The 17855-nt window shown below is 42.1% G+C and overlaps 1 protein-coding gene across 3 annotated transcripts in view; it reads right to left on the reverse strand.

The window, feature by feature from the left end:
* ANKRD12 (ankyrin repeat domain 12) overlaps positions 1-14199 on the reverse strand; it is a 64463-nt gene extending 50264 nt beyond the window's left edge. For 2 of the 3 annotated variants that reach the window (XM_086740625.1, XM_086740623.1), the window contains exon 1: positions 14013-14199. The gene's annotated coding sequence lies outside the window, so the exon portion shown is untranslated. Of the gene's footprint in view, positions 1-12152; positions 12173-14012 lie in introns of those variants that run through there. The other variant, XM_086740624.1, reaches the window with a different exon arrangement.
* Between the last annotated feature and the right edge of the window lie 3656 nt (positions 14200-17855).

The raw sequence follows: 17855 nt of genomic DNA on the forward strand, positions 1-17855 counted from the left end.
AAAAAAAACTCACTCCAAAAACCAAATCAAAAAACCCACCAACCACCAGAATATCAGATATAACTAGCTACAGAAAATTAGGCATATAATAAATCTCTAATACCAACAAATTACTGTAGTAACTCGTATAAGCTTACATCTAGCACTAATGAAAGGGCATGCCTTCACCTATGTAACAAAACAGAGAATTCATGCAGTACTCCAACAGCGCTGCTGCCACTGTTGTTCAACTCCTTTATACAAGTTTTTGCTTTCAGCGCAGTCTCCTGAGAATCTGAGGTCCATGTGTTTGTATTACACACATATATATGATGACCTTTGAAGGTCCCTTCCAACCCTAACCATTCTATGATTGCTCAATGACCTTCAAGCCTGTAGATGGATTTTCTTTAAATATGACAGCAGAGAAAAATTTTCAAATATATTAAGCACTCACAAATTTCATGAAAGAGGTGGCTGGTGGATAACAAGAACAATAATCTGTCACTGTTTTTCCCCCTAGGGAAAGTTTCACTATGAGCTTTCATGCCACATTGCATGTAAGAAAACTCCAGATAAGACGGCCTTTATAAACCACTTTCCTTCTTTTCCTCTAGTCATAGGGGAAGTTTCAGCTGAGACCTGCATATTACCGGATTTAATCAACCATAAGACATAAATCTATAAGAAAAGTATGCATCACTAGTTCTGGTGCTCACAGAACTACTTATTTCCTTTATGGTTTACAATGCATGCTTACCTCCTTATTCCTGCATGTCTTCACCATAACGCATACAGCTAAAAGTTACACGATGCTTACAGAAGGTTATCTTTGACAGCCCTGTTGCACAGTTGATCCTGAAGGTCAGCTGACTGCTATTATAGCAAATCAATGGGGCACAAGACTGAAATGCTACAAGAATTTAAGTAGTAGATGGGTTAATTTCCAAGATATTGCATTTATCCTTAAGCTCTGGAATGCATTTACATTTCAAAAGCAGTGGATCTAGCATAAGGCAATCTTCTCAATTACTTCTGTTCTTCTATATTTCCCATCTCTTATTTCATCTGCAGAAGGAAAAAAAAAAAAAAAAAAAAAAAAGAAAAATATCCCTCTCTTCCAGCAGGAATTTACTCCAAACTGGGAAACAGTGAATCAACTGTACAAAATTTCTGCTATAAATATTTGAGAGGACTGCTTCAGAATGTTTTACTAAAATTATATTTATGAAAATTACAGCTAAGGCTACATCTACTTTAGCAAGAAGTACAGAATTATCAAGAGTGGATCTGTACAGTGGAACAGCTGGTAACAAAAATTCAGAATTCACACTAGCCACATTTGTCAGTTTTGCTCTGGACTAGTTCTAGTACAGTCCCATGTACTAAACACACAGAAAAGGTTGGAGCACACTCAGCACATTCCTGAACACATCCCTCAGCTTAAAATAGGAGGAATCAAGCTCTGAAGCCACTGCATAGAGCAGAATGAACTACAGTGAGGAGAGATAAGGATAGTCACCCTAAAGGTGTCTTCCTCATTCAAATTACAGCACCAACGTAGATTTCCTCTTAACAACCTCCTCCCTCCCACACCTAAGACTTTGTCTCTTCCAAGTTTATTTGGAAGTGACTGGTACAATCTAAATCACAAAGCTACTAAAAGTCTATTATGGAAAGGAAAAAAAAAAAGTTGGTGGATAAGCATGAGAGAGATGTCTAAGAACAGCTGAACTCAGGGAAATGCAGGCAAAAGCCAATATCACATATTCTGTTCAGAGAAAGCCAGCTGGCCAACCCGTATGTACATACCGGCTAATTAAGAAGTATGTAGGTAGCTCCTGCCCAGCCATGCCAAATGTTATCTGTATTCTGCTGGGAGTCTCAAAGGCAGCTGAGGTTAATGCACTGGGGGAAAGGGAATGGGTATAGTACAAAGGACCAAAATCCACAGAAGATAGGGCTTTTAAAATACTGTAAGGAGCAGATTTTAAGCAAAAAAAAAAAAAAAAAGATATGAGCAAAAAGATGTTTATTTAACTAGGTTTAACATTCTTTGGGTTCTTTTTTCTTCTTACCAGGAAAGTGCAAATGACTTCACTATTTTATTTCACAATAAAAGCACTTGCAAAGAATTTAGAGAAGTGATTTATTTCCAAAAGAAAGGTTAACAAACTCCAGCATTGCTAGTGCTCCATGACACGTTATGATGGGAGATGCAGCAGCATTGTCAACTTTTTTTTTCTTTTTACAGAGCTCAGTGCTTCTATACAAAGAGCTACTCAACCATAACCCACAGCGATACAATGAAACAGCTCCCAGTCAGACTGCAATGCGTGTATTATCAGATCACCATCTACCTTTTCGCCTACAGTGTCCAGTAAGAATAAAGAGCTCGAGACAGAACAAGAGATTATTTGGGATATTTTGCTTAGAGATTGAAGACATGCTAAGAGACACAAGACTAGGAATTTGGGACTGGGGGAAGAGACCATTCAGGTACCACATGGAGTAGGAGGATAGCAAAGTCCAGTAGTAAAGAGCTGGGCTTTTATTGTTTGGGAATTTAAACATGTGGATGAAAAGAACATCTATATTTTTACCTGATATTTCCCTACAAAGAAGTAGGGCTGTGAGGAGTAAAGCTTCAGATTAGCTCAATGAGAGAATGTGGCTATGATGAGGATGCTGTGGGGGGGAGTGGGGGGGAAGCAGAGAGAGAGAAACTTGACAGGACAGGTAAGAAGCGACTGTGCTTGGGGAGAAAGTACAGCTGACTATGATCAACACACAAATTTTTTTTCCCCCAGAACATGGAACACAAACTAAAATTCTTCAGTCTTGACATTCCTGTGGCCCTGTAAAAAAGCACAAGCGTTGCACAAATCTTTCCGTAAGACAAATAAAATATTTGAACTCCATTTTATAAAGGTGTCCTTGAATAGTGAAATAGGAATAGGCAGTGACTACTCAATCTCCAGAAGAGCTTTTAATATACTCTGAAGTACCTACTCATCACATGCCAGACTATGCTACACGGGGCTAGGATGAAGTCCCTAAAAAACAGCTGACACAGGCAGCAAGAAAGATTTTCCAATACTTCAGCTGGAACTCACCACTACTTCCTACCAAAACAAAGAATGTATCTCATAGTCTAGGAATTTCTACTAGGAAGAGCAAAAAAATGAGAGGACATACAACTCTTTCCTATGCAGAAAACAAACAAGGCTTTGCAGCGGTTTTGTTCACTTGTCTGTATAAGACCTTGGGCTCCTACCCAGAATGCCTTCAAATCCATATTTTAAGAGCCTGAGTTTACCTGTGCTTGGTTTAAACTGTCGAGTTCTACAGATTTCTCAATACTTTTCAATTTATCTCCTGTGCTAACAGCACCTAGCACCTAGACTTGTCAACCTCTTTCTAACAAATATACTGTATTAAAGAACATGACTGAATCTGGAGTCTTCCGGTTGACTTTTAGTAAGGCTTTTTTTTTTTTTTTTAACTAAATACATGCTTACCAAAGAACACAAGAACCTCATTGCTCATAGAATTAAATAATAGCTGAGGTTAAGGGACACCAGGAGATCATCTAATTCCTTCAGTTTTCTAGTCAGTCAGACATTTTCAGCTGTCTTTGTACCTTATATAGAGCAGGCTGAGTTTGTTACTTGAGCAGGAAAAAAATGTTACAGGAAACCATGGAAATTACAAACCTTCCTATTCTTGACTAACTGTGGGCACCTGCAAATCATGCAGTGGAGTTTTACAAGCAGCACACTGTGGAATAAGAAGAAAAAAAAAAAACAAAAAAAAAAACAAAAAAAAAAACTTCAGCCCAAAATTGAATTTACAAAATCCTGTTCTCTGATTGAAAATACCACACCCCAGTATGCCTTTGAGATTTGTTGCAAGAATGGACTTGAATTTTAAAGGTACTACTGTTTTACAAATTATAGATAGATTATGCTTCAATAACAGCCATACCTGAGCAAGAGACTGCTCCTCTTTCATGTCACAGCTCATTATTAAATATACACCTGCACTTCTTTCTGTAATGTTTTCTTGCAACTACACTTTTAAGTTTCAACCAAGTAAGGACTCAAAATTGTATTGGAGTAGCACTGGACATATTTCACCTCACACACTTTTAAGTAAAAATCAAAAATCTACCTGTCAGAATGAAACCAACACACTTGCACTGATTTGCTTCTGAAAGCAAAACCAAAACAAGACAAAATACATTAGATTTTTAGGGTATCCTGCAACTCGGATTTTATTTCTACTTCCTTAGACATGATCAAGCAGTGTATCCATCTGCTGAATGTTCCTTTTAAGCTGGCCCTTAATGCTCCTGCTGAAATGTTTAAGTAGCGCTCACGACAAAAAACTGACTTCAACTTTCTGTGATTGTTCTTACTACTGGCAAAAGCAATTCAAGAAACTTTCTCCTGTTGCTGTGTGAAATTTTTTTTTACAACCTGGTGAAGTTCTGAGGAACCACTGACCAGAAACACACGTAGCAAATGGCTTCATTTGCTTCCAGAGAGAGAATCTATTTCCCTCTAGTTCAGCTTCCTTTGATTTCCACCTTCATGAAGGGAAGGAGATGTACACACCATTTCTTTTAATTTAAAAAAAATACCTTAAATAAAAAGGAGGACCTATCCTCGACAACACCACAGAACTTTCTATCCATAAATCAAAACTGGGAATAAAAAAGGTTAGGGTCCCTTTCCTTTCACAGACATTAAATTATTTTCACAATACTGCTGGAAGATGAGGAAGATGAGAATTTATTATTTCCTTAATTTTATAGATGGAAACTTAAGTTCACAGAAATAATGAGGTGAGAAGCCTGATCAATTTGCCATAGCCATAATACATTAAGGACTTTATTTTTCATAACTTTCACATTAGATAGTACTTTATACTTGATGAGACCTTAGCTACTAGCGACTTCAGTTTCAACTTCTGCAAGCAACTCCTCTACCACTGTAGAAGGAAAAAGGTAAAACATTTTGAAAGGAGTTATCCACAAGTGAGGAAAACACTTGGCAAATGCTCATAAAAAGCCTTTATCTTACACAAATCGGTATTACTTAGGGTCACTACCCAACTGTCTTCAACATGGGACCCTCTTTTCTCTTCCTGCTACCTCCTCCTAAGTTAGTGACCTTATTTCAGCTTCCACAATAGGACTCTTCTTGGAGCAGTATCCTGGACTGCACAATTGCAATTTATCCGCAGAGATCCATACCATTCATTATTTAAAGCTGAGTCCCAACCAGAAACAAGCAACTCGTGAACCCATTCCTCTATGTGCAGAAGGACAAACGAGCAGTGCTACTGGATCCAATATACAGCAGACAGCATTTCTGAACACAGAAGAACATACAGGTTAGTGGCATTGTAGTATACAGCAAGAAGGTGTGCAAATACAGGCAAGAAGAACTTGCTTCACTTCTGCAATACAGTCCCATTTCCTTCCTTTACTTTTTCTGAAGTTTCCAGTCTCAAACAGATCCTCCCATTGCAAATGTCACTCTGCACATCAAGCTTACAAAAAAAAAAAATAATAAAAGCAGCTTGTTGATATCAGACTTCTAAACTCATACAGAATTAATTACTGTTTATGTCTTACCAAAGCACTGAAAAACCATGAAAACTAACATTTTGTCAGAATATCCTTGCAGGTGCGACACCAAACAATTTAGTCTGCCTTGACACACAAGAGCTAAAAATTATTAACAGAACATGATAGAGGAAAAGAAACAAAAGGATCCCAGCTATGTGTAAGTGACCTTTAATGTTCTTCCACGTAGATAACTGAACACAGAAGAACTAAAGAAAATGAGTGTGTTAGGTTCTACTTCTACTTTAACACCTCACAGTAGTATACTAAAGTCCAAGTAGCCAAAGAGGTGTCATTTTCAAAGAACGGGACACTCAAAGAATCAGTTAGACTCATGGACCCAAAACCTGGGTAAACCCATCTGCATCAAGTTCTGTCCAAAAGAAGACTCCAAGTCTGCCTCCAAAGACCCTGTAAGGTGCTGAGAAAAGTTATGAAACGAAAGAAGTAGAGGAGATTAATTCCTTCGCAGTTGACTCTTGAACATCTCCTAGGATGCTGAACCCCTTCCCGACTTAAAAAAAAATGATATGGGAATTAAGTTGTTTACATAATGTCATTTAGGGTGAAAAACAATGTTAGCAAACATGGCCTAAACTGACAGAATGGTACCACCCTGGAAACAGGTGAGTGGGGAAGATGCTGCTTTGCAACAGGGATCCCAAAAGATTTGATACAGACAGCTGAAATGGGTAAGCACTGAATGAGAAAGTACTTGAAGAAACAAAAAATGCTAGTTTTTGGAGAAAAGCACAAAGCAGTAGGACATCTGGTATCATAATGGCATACCAGATTGTTCAAGAATGGCAGAATCTTCACCAATAAGCCACTACCATCTTCCTGTTAAAAAAAGACAATAGTTCTATCACCACTATTTCTCTATGTTCTCATATAATTTTCTCTTAATATCCAAGAAGAGTGCTGCATTCGAAACACTTGAATTAGTATTTTATGACAAAACTAATTTTAAAGGAAACAGCTTAAAATACCGAAGCTGAAAGTTTGTGGAACGTGCATAACATAAACCAGATTACATTTTAATCAGAGAATGGCTAGGAATTATTTAAAAGCAGAACATCCTCCCTGATTCTAAGAGACTTGTGTAAAAGCTTCTTTTTATGTGTATAAGTACACATCCTCTGCCCCATGCTAGGAGGAACAAGAAGTAAGAAACACATGTTTAAGAAAAAGGTTAACTCCTGGCACTAACAACAAACAGAAACAAACAAACAAAAAAAGCATTCCCTCTCCCCAAAACAGTGATAAACCTGCCGTCCAGAAGTCAGACACTGAATCCCATTACAGCTGGGCAGGAATGGCTCCCATAGTGACAAGGCACATCATTCCTTCTGAACCACATACACCATTTCTAGAGCATTCCTCCACGTGGGCCAGTAAGGAACTGCAACTGGTTCCAGAATTCAAGATGAATCTGAAGGATGTTTGTCAATACTGTCTTATTCTCACAAGCTTTTCTCTACTCTCAGATTAACCCTTTGTCTTTTCATGGAAGATATTAGGACTATTGTTTTTACATATGGCTGGCTGTTCTGCAAGGAAGCACTGGAAAGAAACAGATAGAACGATGAGAGTACAAATACAACTGGTTGAATAAATAGTTGTTTTTCTCCTTGTAACCAATTCTGAAAGATCAATCTTAAATTTCTTTTCAGATGCTATCAATATTCAAATAATAACTTCTGAAGAAATACTCTTAATATTTATGCGTTAGCTACTTTTCATATTTCTCCTTCGGCAGTAGAAAATAAGGTCGTTTCACTTTCAGTTTCTCACTGACAAACCTACTCTGAGTTGCAGGCACCGCAAGAGACTTTCTTCAACTAAGTTCCAGTACAAACAACACAGAAAAGATATTCATGTATTCGTCTTTTCTTTCTTAAAAAAAAAAAAATCACAAACTGCATTTTTAATAAAAAGCAAGATGAAATGCAAAGAAGTCTTATTTACATAACTAGTTAGTTAGCCATTTAATTTTTTTTTAAAAACAAAATGAAAAAAACAACTTCATTAAGAAAGTATAGGAGAACTTAGTGGAACGCACCACAGCTTTACAAGACTACCACACACAGGCAGCACAGGAAGAATGCATCCTTTGACTACTAAAAATGAAATCAGTCAGGAAAAGCACATTACCTACAACAGTTGAAAAACATTTATATTCCATATTTCAGAGGGAAAAAAAAAGAAGTTTGACAGTTTTACAATTTATTAAGCCTTCAGCAACAGGTTCAGCACGGAGTCCCAACAGACTAACTAAAATTAGAACTTTGTAATATTTGACTTGCACTACTGGGGTGAATTCCAGGTTCAACTGGTCACACCTATAAGCAATCTGCTCCAGCTGACCCTGCTCCGAGCAGGGTGGACTAGATGACCTGCAGAGGTGCCTTCTAATCTCAACTAATTTATGATTCTGTTCCATGAATTAAAAATACAGATGTTCTTTACCTCAGCAGCAGCATGTTTACTGGCAGTTGTCTCCTCCAGCTGATACGTTCAGCATATTAAAAGGTTTAAGTCTCATATATTCTCCAGCAACTTATGCTATGTAGTCAGGACAGCATTTATTCCAAGAAAGACTTACAGAGGTGTAAGAGGAACCTGAATAGTTTGTAAGAACCTGTGTAGTTTGTGAGGACTGATCCCATTCTCAAGTTAAGTCATTAAGACAGCTGCATAGAATATAAACATTATATTCCTACTGAGGGACATACCTAGCTGTCAAAATAAACATTTACATGGAAAAACAACCTCACCTCTTTACTCTGAGAATCAGAGATACATAAGCTTCCAGAGTGCCTGAAGGGATCTCCCTTTCTTCCGGACAACCTCTCAAATGAAAGGAGATTATTTTCTTTCCCAGAATAGCTTTCCTCTCTATAGGATCAAGAAAAAGTCAGGCTTGCCCGAGAACTCTGACTCTCAGGAGTCAAAGATACTTACCGTAAAATCCATTAGTCCTCCCTTTTAATCTACAAGTCTAAAAAACTTGTATGTTCACAGGTGCTTCCTCTTAAGTCTTTTTTAGGATGAGCTATGGGTTCAAAGGAAGCACCTGCACAGATATTTAGCATAATATGGTACTCCCATTAAGCTAAATGGAGAAGTGGATTTGTAAGCTTCAGTTTTGATCTACTGGTTATTCCTTCAAGATCTAACTAAGTAGATCTTTGTCAACTAAGAAAGACTACTCCATTAGCACAGTGTCTACCAAAGAAAAACCTAAAAGCTTTTATATCAGTATTTTGCCAAACTTAAGATAAACAAGCCTATTGCCAATTAAGTTAAAATTCCTTCTACAGGAATGCACATCCCCTCTGGAAACCTTCTAAAGATCTGCAAGACAAAAGATTTCAGATCTACTCTATACATTATTACTAGAACCTCAGTAATTTCTATCTAAATCTTCATAAGCTAACGATAATTTTGCCAATTTAAAACCAAGAAACCCCACAGCTTATCTACAACACTGCCAGAAGGAACATAACCTAAAAACAAGAAAAGGCCCTTCATGGGCTAAAAGCAGATGAACTGCCAACACCTACTCACAGTCTTTCAACTTTGGCAGGATTCACCACGGGTAAAACAGCGTGCTTGAGTGCTAGCATTCACAAGTAAGACCTAAAACAGTAGATGCAGGGGAAAAAAAACCAAGCTTCTGACTCTTACTAGCTTACTTACAGGTCCCCAACTGGATAATAAAGGTTATTGTCCTGGCTAAATTGTGAAGACATGCTAAATATTCAACAGTCTTTATTGCCACCTCTTGGCCGTCACCACATACATCATATCACAAAAGTAACAGAACAAAAATCATATGCCAGTTCCTTTATGGAAATAATTTTTCTTTGGGCGAAAAGACATAGTGAGGGAACAGATGAAGTGGAAACAGAGAATAGAAAATAACCAGAATACTGTTTGCATACAAGTATAACTATTTAGAGCAGTAAAACTACAGTGGGTACTGCAATTAACCTTCATTAATATTTTACTACATCATCTAGAGAATGGAAGGGACTGGGAAGCAAAGAACCAGTTATTTTCAAGATAAAATTTTTAAAATTTATTTAAATAAGGTAATATGGTTGTCAAGACACCTGTCCCTTCTTGAAATCAGAAGACTGATTAGCATTGCTCACTCTAGAAAGAGAGTATCACTAAATGAAGTTTCCATTTTCCCTTTGTCAGTAAACTGGTAGTAAAACCCGAGATCAGTAGGTTGCTGAACAGTGTAGAGCACCACAGAAAGTTCATTTGTTTCAGTTAGTGTTCTTTGTTGCACACAATCTTGATGTGAACATAAACAAGAGGAAGATATTTCCACAAACCAAAGGAAACTATCTACTACAGCTCAAAAGGTTTGAAAAGCTGGACACCTATTAAGTAGGACTAATTCAAAAAGCTCTGAAAGAGAAGATAAACTACAGGAAATGTCTTCACCTAAGTAAGCTCATTTCTGCTGTCATCCATCAGCAGAACTTTCTAAGATTTTTACTGCAACAATATCCTGGAAATGCAAAGTGTTATTTAGTTTCTGTTGCATTTAATACATTCTGAAGTTTAGAGATGGGAAAAAAAAAGGTCTTTCTACCTCTGATGTCTTCCAGCCTCATGAATGCAAGACAGAACAAGAAGAAAGTCATTCCAATACTCTCTATCTCCACGAGGCTACTGGCAAGTAGAAAGCACATGACAGGGGCAGGGAAGAAAATACCTCAAGTCTTCCTCCCCAGCCTGCATTTTTACTTTTTGCCTCCAATACTGATCATAATTGTCTCTCTAACATCGCTAATGGCTTTTCTTAGCATAAACCAGTGTGAAATCAATCCTCTTGTGACATTATCACTATCTATAGCCCTCTGAGTAGCAGCCATGAAACTGAGGAGTTTATTCATTTGTTGCTTGCTAAAGATAAAAGCAGTTGCAGCAGATAAAAGGATGCTTCTTCAGATCCAGGGAGATAACTCTAAATAAGCCAAGGCAAAGTCATACTCTCAGCAGCCTGAAGTCTCTCTTTCAATGAAGGTTAACATTTTATGCAATGTGGCATAAAGTATGGCTCCATAAGCTTCTGGAGGAACTTTCTAAGACTTCTCTAGGTTCAGGAATAATAATGAACCGGTAAGGTAAAAATTAAAGATATTAGCAAGCCTCTGACTTTTGTTATTCTGTTAATAAAACTATTCAGTGTCATAACAGAAAATGCAAGATAGAGTTCGTGCTAATATTTATTTCATACCATCTGTCACTAGAGTCTAAGTAGAGTCTAACGATGTAGTTAAAAAAAATATAGTCTGATCTGGAGATTAAATGACCAATCAACATTTATACTACTCCATGTGCAACAGAACATGGAAGAGAAGAAACATCAAACATTCATGCCCAGCCCACCTCTTCATAAGATCAGATTTGTCAAAAGTAAGTTGTTCTGACTGTGCATATTAACAGTGGTGGTAGCAGGTTAATCATTACAAATTTTGTGATCAATAGTTTTTTCCAGTTTTAAAGCGGACCAACCATGCTAATCTTACAGACAATTTCATCAGCCTAAGAATGTCTAAACATGGTAAATCAGTTCAACAAATACATTTTTTTTTTCATATATCTGTATGCTCTATACTGAATAAGAAGTTCTAGCTCAGCCATTTCTAGGTGCCAATATTTCCACTAAGAGGATATCCAGGACTTCTTCATCTAAAGTCAAAGCCACAACAGTTTATGGGTTTAGTAGCAATTTAAACAGACACCTAATGGTGCAAAGAAGCTGCTGCTTGAGACTATGACTGATGACCTCCAATGTAATAAACACAGATATTCAATTTTCAGTTTGAGCTTTTAATCCTAAGGTAAGTCGTAACACAGTAGCACCCCCTGCAACCAGTGCCAAACAAACAGTGAGGTTCATACAAGCACTCATTCACCTGCTTATTGAAAGACCTTCTCCTCAAAGAAGTTACCTATTATGCAAGCCTGCTGGAAGAAACCATAAATGAACTTAAGTTTGCTGCACAGAGCTTGCTTTCTTACACAACATCTGTCCTAAGCTTTGCTGTCCATAGTATTCAGAGTTCACAAATAATTTTGAATAATCCTCTGGATAGAAGAAAAACACACAAAGAGACGGCAATGGAAAAGCAGAAATCCTTATATCTGAAAGACTGAGCTGTCAACTCTGCGAAAGAACCAAAGGCGCTCTGATCAACTGTCTGCACTCAGTGATTACTAAAGAAAAGCCAGGAAATCAGAAAAGGGCCTTACATACCATTCACAAAAAAAAATGACATCACCACAAGAATGCCACCATAGCCCTCTGGGTGTGGAGAAAAACACTGTCACTCCTTGACATTTTACAAGGCACATACAGGAGAGCAGAAGTATTAAGGAGGGAAAAAAAACCACCACCATCACAGATAGTCAACGGGTTTACCATGACCTTCCCAATGAAGTATGCTGGTATACTTCAAACTCTGTGATTTTATTTTAACAGACAGTTTCTCAAGCTTGCATAGAGGCCTACCAAATTCACACAGGGTGAGATCAAGGTCCCCAGCTCATCCAGTCACAAGGTTAGATGAAAGTCTGAGTTCCATCTAAAGAGTAAAGAAAAGTGAGTGACACCCAACATCTGCACAAGCCTCAAATAATCAGAATAGGTGAAATGCCCTGATATTCCAATGATTCTGAAGATCTGTTAATTCTGGGGACTCTTACCCACTGAACTACAGCAGAAGATTATAGTGGAAGAAGGAAAGAAAGCACAGGATGCTTAGCTCTTTGCAGCTGCACAGCACAAAGAGTTTTGATCACCATGTAGCTCACCATGTCCCTGGTGCAACCTAGATGTGAGGACCTAGAGTAACTAAGATGAAAGGACAACCAAGCTGCCATCAACTTGCATACCGAAAAACATGCAAACCCTTGCCGCTTCACAACTCGAGAGTAGAAGTGACTCCCACCTCCAAATCATAACACGTCAATGACACTGAATTATTTTAATAAAAGCTAATGATTTCTTATAGACATGATGATCTCACCCTTTCCTAGTGTTCCAAGATTAAACATTTCTTTCCTGGAACATAACTACATTTGGACTGTTCCACATCTGTCTGATAGCTTTTTGTTCCTACCAGCATCACAACTTACTCACTCATCTTCATTAAAGCGCTGTTTTATCCCATAAACTATCATGTAATTCAGAGGTATAAAATTCAGATTTTCCTCCACATCACGTGGCCTGCAGAAGAAAGGCATAGAACATATCGACAGCGTCCAGGTAATTTCCACGAGACCTCTAGCTGATAATACTGATATTCAACTACATTAAAAAAAAAAAATCCTTTTGTTTCTTATCCTTTTATTTCTCATCAGCTACCCAGCCTTAAAAAAAAAAAAAAAAAAAAAAGACCGAGTATTAGCAATGGTACCTAGAGAGTCAAGCTAGAACTTGCATGAAGAACAGTGCAACTGAGCCTGGCTTTCTCTCCTTTCTCGCCCTTCCTTTGTTGCCTAGTGTCACCTGTGCCGTGCGAGTTACCGTGCTCCACCTCAGCGGCGGCTGCCTCGTACAGGCGGAGCAGCCGGCTGCACCGATCATCCTGCAAAACCACCGAGCAAAGCCTTTAGTGCTTATTAACGGAAGACGCCAGAAACGCCTCAACCCGCTCGCCCCGCGGCTCTCCATTTGACCAGGGCAGGCTAACCCCGATGGGGCGGGGCGGCACGGCCGAAATCGGCGAAGCAACTCCCCAGGCTGCAGTGGAGCTGCCGAAATTCCCCAAACGGAGGTGGGGTGGCGGGGTGTGTATGTGTATGGGTGGGGGTGTGTGTGTGTATCTATGTGTGTACACCGCCATGCCGCCCTCGGAACCCGCGCCCTAGCCGCCCGTACGGCCCCCAGCCGCCGCCACCTCCCACCCCGCAGCCCCGGCCCCGTCTCCCGCGGGATCCGCCGCCCTGGTACCCCTGCTGCCACCCCCAACCCACGGCCGGACCCCCCCGCCGGACGGCGGGGCAGGGGCTGGGTTCGGCGGGCGAGAGGCGCGGCCGCCAGACGGTGACAGCGGCGGCCATGGCTCCCGCCGCGGCGCTGACAGGCTGACAGCCGCTGCCCGCCGCCGCCGCTGCCGCCGTGCCCCCCGCGCTGCGAGGCCCGCCGGGCTGGGCGGCGGAGGCGCGGTGCCCCCTGCCCGGGAGGGCAGGGCAGCGGTTACACCCCTCAGGCGGGCACCGGCTGAGGGCTGCCCGGCCGCCCCGCTGCCCACCGCTCAGAGACAAGGGGGCGGCACCCCGCGGACGCGGGCACCCTGGCGGCGGGCGGGACCAGGGGGTCCCCGCCGCGCAATCGGGAAGGGGTGGGGAGCTGCGGTCCGCTTCTTACCTTCTCCCGGGAGCCGGCGGGACGCGTCGTCCTCCTCCTCCCGCCGCTTCTCCTCCTCCCGCCGCTTCCCCTCCTCCTCTCTCCGTGGCGGCGCCGATCTGACAGGAGAACGGGTGCCGCCCGCCGCCACCAGCGGTACCCAGGGGCTCCGGCTCAGCCCCGGCTCCGGCCGCTGTGCCTGTCGGCTTTGAAAACACCCCTCCTCCCCCGCCCCCCGCCCGCCCTCCCTCTCAGCCTGCGCTGCCGTTGCCGCTCCCCTCCCCCTTCCGCCACCCCCCCCCCCTCCCCTTTTCCCCAACGTCGCCGCCGGAGCAGAGCTCCGCGGAGCTCCCATTGGCCGCGCCCCGGCCACGTGGCCCTCGCAGAGGGCACGGGACGCGGGCGGGCGGGCACGGCGGCCGCGAACGTTACAGCGCTCGGGCGGCGGCTGGGGAAATGGAATGGAGGGGCTGGGAGCGGTGTCACTGCACCGCTCTGTTCCCCGCTCCTGAGGAAAACGGGCAGGGACGCGCCCCCAAGCCGGGCTCCTGGGCGCTGTACGAGCGCTGTGCCGCGTCCCGCCGCGGATGCAGGCGATGGAGAATAACGGGGTGTGGGGGGTGAAAGGTGGCGACGGGAGGACGCGAGCAGTGCGCAGGCGCTGCGGCGGCCGCGTTTTTCTTGGCCGCGGCCACTGGAACCTTCTGGAAATGGCGGCGGCCCGGCTGCGGCAGACGCCTGGTTGTGGCATGAGGGAACGAGAGCGTTCGAGTCCCCGCGGGACGGGAACCGACCTAGGGCCACCGCCGCGACCCCCGCCCTGCCGCCGTTCCAGTAGCAACCGCTTCCTCTCCGGGGAGGGGTTTCCCGGCGGCGATGGCGCAGTGAGTTTTTAACGGCCAGCGCAGTGCGCGTGCGTGGTGGGCGCAGCCCGGCGGCGGCGTATCCAAACGAGGCGGGCTCGGCGGGTACGGGCGTTCGCGGAGCGGCCGGTTCCCCCGCCGGGCAAGGGCCGCCTCATTGCCCGGCCTACGCGCTCACAGAGGGGCCGAGAAGGAGCGCGGAGCACCGGCAGGCCGCAGCTAAACGGCCCCCGGCTTTTGGGAGCAGCCTCTGGACGCAGGTGCGTGCGGCGCGGTGTCGGACGGAGCCGTTCGCCTTCGGGGCACCCGCGTGGCCAGGATGTGGGACCCCGCTCAGCGCTTCCTTCCGCGCCTCGCCTGCGTACAGTCCCCGTCCGCTCGCCGCTCTCGCACCGGGGAGTGCAGGCTAAAAGAGTTGCAGGGCTTTCAGTGGGGAGCGTGTGGCCCCAGTTTCACAAGCGGGCACAGCCGGCCCCTTGAGGCTTGATTCCGCTTTCAGTTTTCAAAACAACTCAATTTTCTTAGCGTCTTGCGACAATGAGCCAGACATCATATAAATGCATCAAAAGCATCACAAAAATACACTGACATTAGGCCTAGTTACAGCCTTAAAACCAGGTCATTTATCTGTACTTGTAAAAGGTTTTACATCTGCTTCTTAAAATAGTGTTATTTGATAAGACTTAAAGAATCTGTGTGGTTCTGTACTTGTGAGTTCTCTGGCACTCTCCAGATTGCTTCTGGAAGGTGCTAAAGATCAGTGGGTTGTCAGGTGTGTTCTGAGAAGGCAGCTTAAAAAAGCTGTTCCATTTGATGTAGTCTTAATTGCTATACTCAGTCTGCCACTGGATTAGTTTCATCTGTTACAGTGTAGAAAGCAAGAATTCCTTAATATTTACTATGCAAGTCAGAAATATGACTTTCTCAGAATTAAAAGATTACTTTGATTAAGGCCATCGATTGTGTAGACTTCTCATATATTCCGATCTCCACCCATCATGTTCCAGTAGGGGTAGATAATGGCTTTACACATCTCAAATATTCCCGTGCTACATAGGTTATTGTTTAGGCAAACTTCTCTCATTTGCTTTTAAAATCTTATTGTACAAATGCTGGTACAGATCATTTGTGTTGTAAAGCAACTGTCTTCATTTTATTTTGATTCTGTTAGGGTACCTTGAGTATTGTCTGCTGAACAGAAGCAGGTGTGGCAGCACCTGTGACCACCTAACAAGGGAGTTGCATTCAGCTCTTATTCTTTCATGTCAGGTTGATGACAGAAGCCATCACTGGAGATGGCAAGCAGATTGAAGAGTAGACAGGCTACTGACTGCCAGCGTAAGTGGAGTAAGAACTGCTTCCTAAGGCAGAGTATTTTTTCCTCTCACAGTACTATCTAGGGATGATACTGATGATTCACCTTTTAAAAAACAACAGGCCAGTGGTGTCATACTGCATTCTGATCTTGTGCATCAGCACCAGTAGTGTGCAGTTACAAGATTTCAGTGTGTGTTGGTAGGTGTTCACAACCAGCAGCTGAGATAACAGGGAAGGAGTCACGTGAGCAACATCTTCTGCAGCAGATGTTAAGATTTGATAATAACAATCTATCATTAACTACAAAATATGGTTCTTAAGCCTTTTATAAGAACTACTGTTTGGACTAATAAAAAGCATGTCAGTTAATTGCTATCCCTACATTAGTTTCTTCCCCTTGTCTCCAGAAGCCCCTCCCTTGTACATGTAGCACAGCTGCAAAATGCCTTTGCAGCTGCCCTATGTTGGCTTGCATAGTGCTTCCCTTGGTCTGCCCTCCCTAGGAAAATGTCTTGGGTGAACTACTGGTCTTAAAACAAATGTGCACAGCAGCTGGTGGAACCTTGTCATTGCTGAATTCAATCTAGTAATTGAATGACTTAAAAAAATCTCAGACTGCAGTACAAAAATCTAAAAATAAGAATATTATCCTAAGAACTCGCAAAATGTCATGCTGGTGAAAGCACATGCTCTTGCCTCTAGTAGGTAACTGGCAGGTCAGCTGGTGAGCCTGGCTAACATACTGCACAGGTGGAACTGCATTTCATTGCTTCTTCCCATTTAATGACAGAACTTGGTTCCAGGTAACATTTTTCTAGTGGTGGGTGGAAGTTATGGAAATCCTTTCTATTACCCAACATTGACTGCATCATTGGATATGTAGTGGAGTTTCCTATTATTCCACATTTTCTTCCATCTTTACCAAAGAAAAGAACAACCACCACCCACTCTCTCAGTTCAGTGGATTCTTTGCGTTTCTTCTGCTTCCATGGTCTAAATCTCATTTCATTTCCCAAGACGGTACCTATTTTTCTTGCAGTCTTCTCTAAGTAGTCTTTTTTTCCCCCTCCCCAGTTAAAGAACATTCTTTTACTTTTTTTTTCTTCTTCCACTTTTACATTTGGAGAATTAATACAGCATGTGAGTTCTTTCATTTTCGCTTATTCCAGAAGAAGGGCAAACAAGACCACCAAAACCACAGAATCGGTTCTGTTACTGCTGTTTAAAGAATGTGTTGACTGTTGCTCTAGTTAACTTATTTAACTCACCACCCAGTAGTCTTACAGTCCAGGATACTAACTGGTAGATTGAAACTGCAGAATTGTAAGTGTTTAATTATTTGACAGGGTAGTGTCATTGCCTCATCACAGTCCTGCATAAGTTATTATTGTGAAAATTATTATGTACATAGTAAACAACCAATGTATCAAATATTGCAAAATTTGTCTTTCTAGCTGAGATGTTTGAAATGATGAAATTTTGACAAAACCTGAAATAACCCAAGATAAATTATTAAAGAAAAAGAAATCTTAATACAATGATTGCCAAACTTTTTTGATGTAGAAACCAGGACCATAAAGCCTCATATCATTGATGAATGAGGTGGAAAGGTGAGAGAGAAGAGTAATGGTTATTTGCTTATTTGTCTTCAAATATTTCACAGTCCTATAGTTGCCCTCCAACA

Source organism: Chlamydotis macqueenii, chromosome 2 (assembly GCF_036417535.1).
Source record: "Chlamydotis macqueenii isolate bChlMac1 chromosome 2, bChlMac1.mat, whole genome shotgun sequence".
Classification (NCBI taxonomy): domain Eukaryota; kingdom Metazoa; phylum Chordata; class Aves; order Otidiformes; family Otididae; genus Chlamydotis; species Chlamydotis macqueenii.